Below are 10261 nucleotides of genomic sequence, written 5' to 3'. Positions count from 1 at the left end.
CTTCATTGTTGGTGTATAGGAATGCAGCCGATTTCTGTGCATTGATTTTATATCCTACAACTTTACTGAATTCATGAATCAATTCTAACAGGTTTTTGGTGGCATCTTAGGGTTTTCCATATAGAGTATCATGTCATCTGCGAAGAGTGAAAGTTTGACCTCCTCCTGGCCGATTTCGATGCTTTTTATTTCTTTGTGTTGTCTGATTGCAGAGGCTAAGACTTCCAATACTATGTTGAATAACAGTGGCAAGAGTGGACATCCTTGTATTGTTCCTGACCTTTGAGGGAAAGTTCTCAGTTTTTACCCATGGGGGGATAATATTAACATTGGTTCATTCATATATGGCTTTTATGATCTCAAGGTATGCTCCTTCTATCCCTACTTTCTTGAGGGTTTTTATCAAGAAAGGATGCTGTATGTTTTCAAATGTTTTCTCTGCATCTGTTGAGAGGATCATATGGTCCTTGTCCTTTCTTTTATTGATGTGATGAATCATGTCAATTGTTTTGTGGATACTGAACCAGCCCTGTGTCCCAGGTATAAATCCCACTTGGTCATGGTGAATAATTTTTTAATGTATTGTTGGAACCGGGTGGCTAATAACTTGTTGAGGATTTTTGCATCCATGCTCATCAGGGAAATTGGTCTATAGTTCTTCTTTTTAGTGGGGTCTCTGTCTGGTTTTGGAATCAAGGTAATGCTGACTTCATAGAAAAAGTTTGGAAGTTTTCCTTCCATTTTTATTTTTTGGAATACCTTCAAGAGAATAGGTGTTAACTCTTCCTTCAATATTTGGTAGAATCCCCCTGGAAAGCCATCTGGCCCTGGACTCTTGTCTTTTGGCAGATTTTTGATTACTAATTCGATTTCCTTACTGGTTATGGTCTGTTCAAATTTTCTATTTTTCCTGTTTCAGTTTTGGTAATGTATATGTTTCTAGGAATTTGTCCATTTCTTCCAGATTGCCAATTTTTTGTGCATATAATTGCTCATAATATTCTTTTATTATTGTTTTTATTTCTGCTATGTTGGTTGTGATGTCTCCTCTTTCATTCTTGATTTTATTTATTTGGGTCCTTTCCTTTTTCTTTTTGATCAAACTGGCTAGTGGTTTGTCAATTTTGTTAATTCTTTCAAAGAACCAGCTTCTGGTTTCATTGATCTGTTCTACTGTTTTTTTGTTTTGTTTTGTTTTGTTTTCGATACCATTCATTTCTGCTCTAATCTTTATTATTTCCTGTCTTCTTCTGGTTTTGGGTTTTATTTGCTGTTCTTTTTCCAGCTCCTTAAGGTGTAAGGTTAGGTTGTGTATCTGAGATCTTTCTTCCTTCTTTAGGAAGGCCTGGATTGCTATATACTTTCCTCTTATGACCGCCTTTGCTTTGTCCCAGATGTTTTGGGTAGTGGTGTTATCATTTTCATTGACTTCCATATACTTTTTAATTTCCTCTTTAACTTCTTGGTTAGCCCATTCATTCTTTAGTAGGATGTTCTTCAGTCTCCAAGTATTGGTTAGCTTTCCAAATTTTTTCTTGTGGTTGATTTTGAGTTTCATAGCATTGTGGTCTGAAAATATGCACAGTATGATCTCGATCTTTTTGTACTTGTTGAGGGCTAATTTGTGTCTCAGTATGTGGTCTATTCTGGAGAACGTTCCATGTGCACTGGAGAAGAATGTATATTCTGCTGCTTTAGGATGAAATGTTCTGAATGTATCTGTTAAGTCCATCTGGTCCAGTGTGTCATTCAAAGCCATTGTTTCCTTGTTGATTTTTTGATGAGATGATCTGTCCATTGCTGTGAGTCGGGTGTTGGAGTCTCTAATTTTTATGGTATTACTATTGATGAGTTTCTTTATGTTTGTGATTAATTGATTTATATATTTGGGTGCTTTCACATTTGGCGCATGAATGTTTGTAATTGTTAGGTCTTCTTGGTGGATAGACCCCTTGACTGTTATGTAATACCCTTCTGCATCTCTCGTTTAAAAAAAATTTTTTTTAATGTTTATTATTGAGAAACAGAGAGACACAGAGCATGAGTAAGGGAGGGGCTGAGAGATGGAGAGACACATAATATGAAGCAGGCTCCAGGCTCTGAGCTGTCAGCACAGAGCTTGACGCAGGGGTTGATCTCACAAACCGCGAGATCATGACCTGAGCCAAAGTTGGATGCTTAACCGACTGAACCACCCAAGTGCCTGGCTTCTGCATCTCTTGATACAGTCTTTACTTAAAGTCTAGTTTGTCTGATGTAAGTATGGCTACTCTGGCTTTCTTCTGTTGACCGTTAGCATGATAGATGGTTCTCCATCCCCTTACATTCAATCTGAAATTGTCTTTAGGTCTCAAGTGGGTTCTTGTAAACAGCATATAGATGGATTTTGTTTTCTTATCCATTCTGTTACCCTATGTCTTTTGATGGGAGCATTGAGTCCATTGGTGTTTAGAATGAGTACTGAAAGATATGAATTTATTGCCATTATGATGCTTGTAGAGTTGGAATTTCTGGTGGTGTTTTCTGGTCCTTTCTAATCTTTGTTGCTTTTGGTATGTATATTTTCATTTTTGTTCTCTCAGAGAGTCCTCCTTAAAATTTCTTGCAAAACTGGTTTGGTGGTCACAAACTCCTTTAATTTTTTTTTTTTTTTTTTTTTTTTTTTTTTTTTTTTTTTTTTTTTTTTGTCTGGGAAACATTTTATCCATCCTTCTATTTTGAATGATAGCCTTGCTGCATGAAGAATTCATGGCTGCCTTTTTTTTTTGATTCAGCACACTGAATATATCCTGTCACTCCTTTCTGGCCTGCCAAGTTTCTGTAGATAGGTCTGCTGCAAACCTGATCTGTCTTCCCTTGTAGGTTAGGGACTATTTTTCCCTTGCTGCTTTCATGATTCTCTCCTTGCCTGAGTATTTTGTGAATTTGACTATGATACGCCTTGTTGATGGTTGGTTTTTGTTGAATCTAATGGGGGTCATCTGTGCTTCCTGGATTTTGGTATCTGTCTTTTCCCAGGTTAGGAACGTTTTCCAATATGACTTGCTTACATAACACTTCTACCCCTATTTCTCTCTCTTCTTCTTCTCGGACCACTATGATTTTGATGTTGTTCCTTTTTAATGAGTCACTGATTTCTCTGATTCTTAAATCTTGCTCTTTTGCATAAATCTCCCTATTTTTTTCTGCTTCATTTTTCTCTAAAGTTTGTCTTTTATATCGCTGATTCTGTTCTGCCACATGTATCCTTGCCACCCCTGCATCCATCCATGATTGCAGCTCAGTTATAGCATTTTTAATTTCATTCTGGCTATTTTTTACTTCTTTTATCTCTGCAGAAAGGGATTCTAATCTATTTTTGACTCCAGCTAGTATTCTTATTATTGAGATACTAAATTCTGGTTCAGACATCTTGCTTGTATCTGTGTTGGTTAAATCCCTGGCTGTCATTTCTTCGTGCTCTTTATTTTGGGGTGAAGTCCTTCATTTCATCATTTTGAGGGAGAAAAAGAATTAATGATGTAAAAAAATTAAAATTAAAAAAATTAAAATTAAAAACTTAAAAACAGACCCACACACAACAATCAAATGATGCTAGATTCTAGGTGTGTTTTGTCTGGGTGTTGAAAGTGGTTTGGCAGGTTAGAGAAAAAAAGAAAGAGGGAAAAGAAAAAAAAAAGAAAAATTAAAAAAAATTAAAAAAAAATCATTTGAGAATTTGAAAAATGAATACACTGAAGTAGATTAAAATGATATGGGAGTAAAATAGAATTTGAAAAAATATACACAAAGGTAAAGAATAAAGTAGAAAAAAAATAAAATTAATAAAAATTAAAAATAAATATGAATCTTTTTCTGTATTCAAGAAAAAGAAAAAAGAGAAAATAGATTAAAAAAAGAAAAAAAGGAAACTGAAAATTTGGAAAAGTGAATACACTGTAGTAGAATAAAATAAAATGATGGAAGTAAAATAGAATTTGAAAAAAAATGTACATAAAAGCAAAAAATATAGTAATAAAAATTAAATAAAATATTTTTAAAAGAAATTGAAAGTAAAAATGAACTTTTTCTTTTTCTGCATTAAAGAAAAAGAAAAGAAATGAAAAAGAACAAAAGAAAAAGAAAGGAAAAAAAAGGAAATCGTTTGAAAATTTGAAACGGTGAATACACTGAAGTAGTCTAAAATAAAAGGATGGAAGTAAAATACATTTGAAAAAAATACACAAAAGTAAAAAATATAGCAATAAAAATTAAAGAAAAATATTTTTAATAAAAATTGAAAATAAAAATGAGTTTTTTCTTTTTCTGTATTCAATAAAAAGAAAAGTTTAAAAGAGAAAAAAAAGAAAGAAAGAAAATTGAATATATGGACCTGCTAACAGATTGAAATAGGAGTGAAATTATTTCGTTTTCCCCTAGAAGTCAGTCCATGTAGCGCTTTATAGTTCATAAACTAAGCGGGCAGTGAGATTTGTGTTCTTGACGTGAAGTTGCCCCAGTTGGGCAGGGCTCAGTGTAATGGCTCCATTCTCCACTAGATGGCGCTGCTAGCTACTGGGGTGGGTTGTTGCGGTGCTCATAGGTGTGTATGCACATGCGCGGTAGCGGTGAAATGGCGTCACCCCAGCTACCCATTCTGTTCTCTCAGATCAGCAATCGCGCACCAGTCCTCCGTCTTCAGCTCTCGTCCACTCCCCGCTTTTTCACTCTCCGTGACAAGGCCCCAGGCAGTACCTCTCTCCTGAGTTTTGCCTCAGATACGGCTGTTTTCCCAGGCCCCTTACTTCTGAAGGACTGTGGCTTTGACCTGTTCTGCCCCTCTGCGGGAGGGTCTCACCGAGCAAGGGCCGAATGCCGGCTGCACCCAGGAATGCTTGCTGGACCCTGCTGCTGCCGGTGCCCTGAGACTACAGCCAGATGCCAGCCCGCCCCAGGAAAAGTTCGTGAGATAGTGTGGCAGCAGCGTTTCAGGGATTATGTAAAATCACAACACACCTCTGGCGCCAGGCTTCACCCTTAATGACCTTGCCCCAGCACCAGCGAATGTGGCCGCCTTCCGGGGTCTGCTGGGACCAGGTGGCTTCAACAGTCTCTACCAAGTGTCTTTCCAGCTGTAGAACCGCTTTTCCTGGTGTGGCCCAAGAACCTCCCGGACCCCACTCTGTTCCTGGGGATTTGCCCTTCCCACCAGAGCACCGCCAGGTATTGATCGAACTGCGGAGTTGCAGGCTCTGCACTCCCCTTGTTTACAGTCCTAATGGAATTTAAACCCGCTCCTTTCTCCTTTCTTCCTTTTTAGTTTAGTCCCTGCAGCTGTTTCCACTTTTCCACTTTCTCTCCAGCTGCTTTTGGGGAGGGGTGCTTTTCCCGTATTCTCCTCCCTCCATCCCCAGTCTCCGTCCTCTCTCTGCTCACAAAAGCACCATCCTTCCTGCACCTTCTTGCTCCCCAAGTTTACTTCTCCGCGCCACGTACCTGCTGAATTCTGTGGTTCAGGTTGTGCAGATTGTTGTGTTAATCCTCCAGTCAGTTTTCTAGGTGTGCAGGATGGTTTAGTGTTGGTCTGGCTGTATTTCATGCACGCGAGACACACAAAAAACTTCCATGCTGTTCCACCATCTTGGTGTCTCCCCTCTGAGTTATGTTTCTATGCCCTTCCACCCAGATGCACGTTTTGAAGAAATGAGAAAGAGCAAAATATCACATCCAGTACACAACAAAATAAAACCATCTGAAATTCAGTTTTGACTGAAAAAAAATCAAATATAACTTAAAGAATTTCAGAGAAACCAAAATTAACAAACACAGTTATGAAGGTTTTTAGATGAGCAGCAAAAGAACAACAGAAATCTACCCAGAAGACTGCTAAAAAAGTCATTTAGCTAAAAAAACTAACAAATCTCTAGTTAGTACATACATGTATACATACTCATGCATACACAGCATGAAAAATAGAGACATAGAGAAAAGGGTCAAATTTTACTTCAGATGCTATGTAGCTTTTTGATTATAGAAGCCCATCTTTCTCAAATTTGTTACCTCCATAATAGAGTGCCAACAGGAAGGTACTTTTCTAGGATTTATCCCTTTTTCTCTGCTTGAGTTGTATCTTTTAAGTTTCCTGTTTTTTGTTGTATAGAACCAGGTAATGTTGTGAGTTCTTTGGGCATTTAGATTTGACGTATAATTTAAAAAGTTTGTGGCTTCCATATTGATAAAGCATTAGCAAAAATGTTGTACAGGGCCATGTATTAGTCTGGTAGGGCTACCATAACAAAGTACCACAAACTGGGTGGTTCAAACAACAGAGATTTATTTCTCATGGTTCTGGAGGCTGAAAGTCTAGTGTCAAGGTGCCTATACAGTTGGGTTCTCCTGAGGCTACTCTTCTTGTCTTGGAAATGGCTACCTTCTTTATTTACTGTGTTTTCATATGGCCTTTCCCCTATGTGTGTTTACTGGGTGTCTTCTTTTTTTTTTTTTTTTAACGTTTATTTATTTTTGAGAAAGAGAAGAGAGCATGAATGGGGAAGGGGCAGAGAGAGAGAGGGGTACAGAGGATCTTAAGCGGGCTCTGAGCTGACAGCAGCAAGCTGAATGTGGGGTTTGAACTCACAATCGGCATATTGTGACCTGTGCTGAAGCCAACCAACTTCAAAGTCATGACACTCAATGGACTTAGCCATCCAGGTGCCCCAGTGTCTGTCTTCTCAATTCTTTTGCATTCAGGCCCCACCTTTATGACATCATTTAACCTTACTGGTTTCCTTAAAGTCCTCTCTTTAAATACAGTCAAATTGAGCATTAGGGCTTTAACCTATGAATTTTAGGGGGACATAATTGAGTATAACAGGCCAGATAATAACTATTTTAGCCTTGTGAACCACACAAGGTCTCTGTTGTAAGTACTCAATTTTTCTATTATATTGCAAAAACAAAAAAAAAATCAGTCATAGCTAATAAACAAATGTAGCTGTATTTCAATAAAACATTTATGGACACTGAAATTTGAATATTACATATTTTTCACATGTAATAAAATACTAATTTTCATTATACTGCTACCACTTAAAAATGTAAAAAAAAATTCTTAGTTTTCAGACAATACAAAAAAAGTTGGCAACTAGATCTGGCTCACAGGCCGAAGATTGCCAACCTCCGATCTTGGTCATATTGGTAATTCATTAAGTCTTGTCTGGTTTTAACTGTCCAAGATATATTTGGTTGATAAAATGAGCACTACTCTCTAATCTGTAGTCATGGGATCCTGTCGTCAGGGAAGGAAGGAAGAAGGTATGTCACAGTTTCTTCAATATTCCATACAATCAAATCTGGACTTACAGTCTCACATGCACAGTGGTAAGCAAGAAATATCAGCTCTGGTATTCTGAGCTCTTCATAATTTTGTAATTTTAGCTCTTTATGAAGCAATTATTCTAGGTAAAAAAAAAAAAAAGCAGAAGAGTACAGAATCAATATTTTTTAAGTTAAGAAACTCCCAAAGGAGACTAATCAGATATGCTTCTCTTTAAGTAATTTTACTGCATAGAAGAAGGATTTTTAAGGCCTCTTAATAAATGCCGAAATCAAGTCTCAGAAGTATATTTTAGATTTTCTATTTTTATCTTGTGTCCCTTGTTACATTTTCACACTTGGCACTATTTTTTTTTTTTTTTTTCTGCAGTGAATGGGGCTGGGAGGAAAGATAAGTGATAATTGTTCATTGTTTGTACTATTCAGCTACATGCACACCGAGTTTCAACATTATTTGGAAAATTATTAAAGACAACATGTTTTCTGATTGTTTTTTTTCCTTTCCTTTCTTTCATTTCTAATCATTTCCCAACATTACTATTTAGCCTCATTTGTAAGGAATTGAGTTTTAAAAAACACTACCGCTTTAGAGTTATGAACAACCCTGATATTAGGTTCTAACCATATTCTTTTACTACATTTTAAAGCCACAAGATTCCCCAAAAAGTATACCATAATCAGGAAATGAAGAGGAACAAAAGCTTCATTTTTCATGAGATAATAGAAATCTCTTGACATAAACCCCGTTTGGAAATTCCTTTTTTCCTTTTTCTGAGAATTGTAGCAGAAACCTCTAGTAGAGTAAAACAGAGTTCTAATTCCATATGGTTACATGAATTAAAATATCATTTTCAGAAATGCACATGGGAGCAAATGGCTAGCCAGTGCAGATTGTTGTGTGGATTATGTCTAATCTGCTTAATTTTAGGAAGGGGAACTGTTAATTATCAGATCAAATGGTCATTCCAAGTGGTCTTTAGAAAGGGTAATCCTAGATTAGTAACATTTAAGACAAAAATTACAGAGGTCTACATCACAGCAAAGTCAAGTCTTCAACAGTGACATTGGCCATAGGAACTCATCTAAAATTCTTTATCTCTTAGATGAGGTAGTGAATGACATTAGGGGCACATTTGAATGGGGAGACTGCCATAGCGGGTATCCAAGTATGTTCACTTTATTCGCAACATCATATTGAACTAATTTCAAGATAAGACGTGCCCTGTGTAAACTCAAATTAATTACAAAATGTTAATATTTTAAGATTATAAAATTAATACATGCACACTCTAGACAATTTGGAAAAAAGAAAAAAAAAACAAGTAAAAAGAATTGAGCGTATTTCACAGCTCAATGGCAACTGTTAACATTTTGGCACAATTGCTTTTAGACATATATGTGTTTTTTCTTTATTTATCCCCACTCCTATCAGATCTCTTTGCCTTTCTCTATCTGAATTGAGTCTATTTTCAATTTAAAGTCAAATATTTTGAAGACTATAGACCAAACATATGTTAGGGTGATTAAATGTTTTTTTTGTCTAAAGAAATGAACATTAAACATAAAAAGTTAATGGTCAGTGGGTCATAAAGTACATCCTGAAATGTGCCTCCTTATAATTAATCCCTGAGGAAAAGTGAAGATAAATAAAAGTAGAGTGAAAATAGTTTAATATTAGACACTTAATATACTTTATAGGAGCCAATGACTGTATGTCTGTGAAAATAGTGTTAGAAATTCTATGTCAGGCCTATAGCTGCAAGTTAGATGTTCAGGATAAGGAAATAAATTTAAAGATCCTACATTCTGGTTTAATGAGAGAACACACCTAAGTTAATGGAGGCATCTATTTATTCATCCACTTCTCCAACAAATACTTACTAGGGGCCAGTTATATGCAAGACATGATTGGTGCTATATTCATGTTCATAAGACAGAAAAGTTTAAAGGAAAAAAATAGGTTTTAAATCCTAAACAACCATTCTTAGTCGTTAAAACCTTAACCAAACTCACATCAAATTAAACAGTTAGCCTCTTGAATTGTTACTTGATGCCTTTCTATAGTAAGAAACATATGATCTTCCAGATGTATAGATCAACCTAACTCAGTGACTACCACATTTATTTCTGAAATCATCCTTTTCAGATGATGCTTCTATCTTAAGATGGAGAAATGTTTATTCTATTTGCTCCCATATTTCAGTTATCTTTGCTAAGTAGGATTTCATCATTCATAAAAGTTAACATGCCCACTTCTTGTGATTTCCTATAAGGGACCCCAAGTAAAAGCCTAGTTTTTAGTCTACACCTTCACTGGTAAAGCACAGGGAGGAAAGGGGGCTACTTACAATACCAAACTTAAAACGTTTTCTTGTCATTAAATCATTTGCCGTATTAGCACAGGGTCTTCCCCAGATGAAACTGTGGAAATTACTGTTTCAAATCATATTTAGTGCTATGAACAATTCTAGGTTAGAGAGATTAATAACGAGTCATGTTCACTGAGCTAGGAACCAACAAATGGATAGCCACCACATTACGTGGTGAGAGCTGCCCAATCATAGGAATAAGCAAAAGGCTATGGAAAATCAGAAGAGGGAATGGATGTTGTGTTTCCTGTAGTCTGGTCTAAGCCTTAAAAAATTAGACCTTTCTAGGTAGAGAATAGAATGGGGTGAGGTGGGGAAAGAACAAAATATCTAGACAGGATTCTCTGTAAGGAGATGCCATGTTAAATCTCACATTTTTATAAGCACACAAAGAATTTTGTGGAACAGTCAAGTATTCTAGCAATGAGATGGAAGATTGCATATGAGAGAAATGGCATATTGGTCTCTGCTGAAGATGGGGGATGAGCAGGTAGCCTATGGAGGCCTGGAATATCTGCTTAGAGTTTGGACTTCATCCTATGAAAGGTAGCAAGCCTTTAGGTGATGAGAAGCAGGTG

The sequence above is a fragment of the Panthera uncia genome, chromosome C2, assembly GCF_023721935.1.
Source record: "Panthera uncia isolate 11264 chromosome C2, Puncia_PCG_1.0, whole genome shotgun sequence".
Lineage (NCBI taxonomy): Eukaryota > Metazoa > Chordata > Mammalia > Carnivora > Felidae > Panthera > Panthera uncia.
This window is presented reverse-complemented; position numbering follows the sequence as displayed.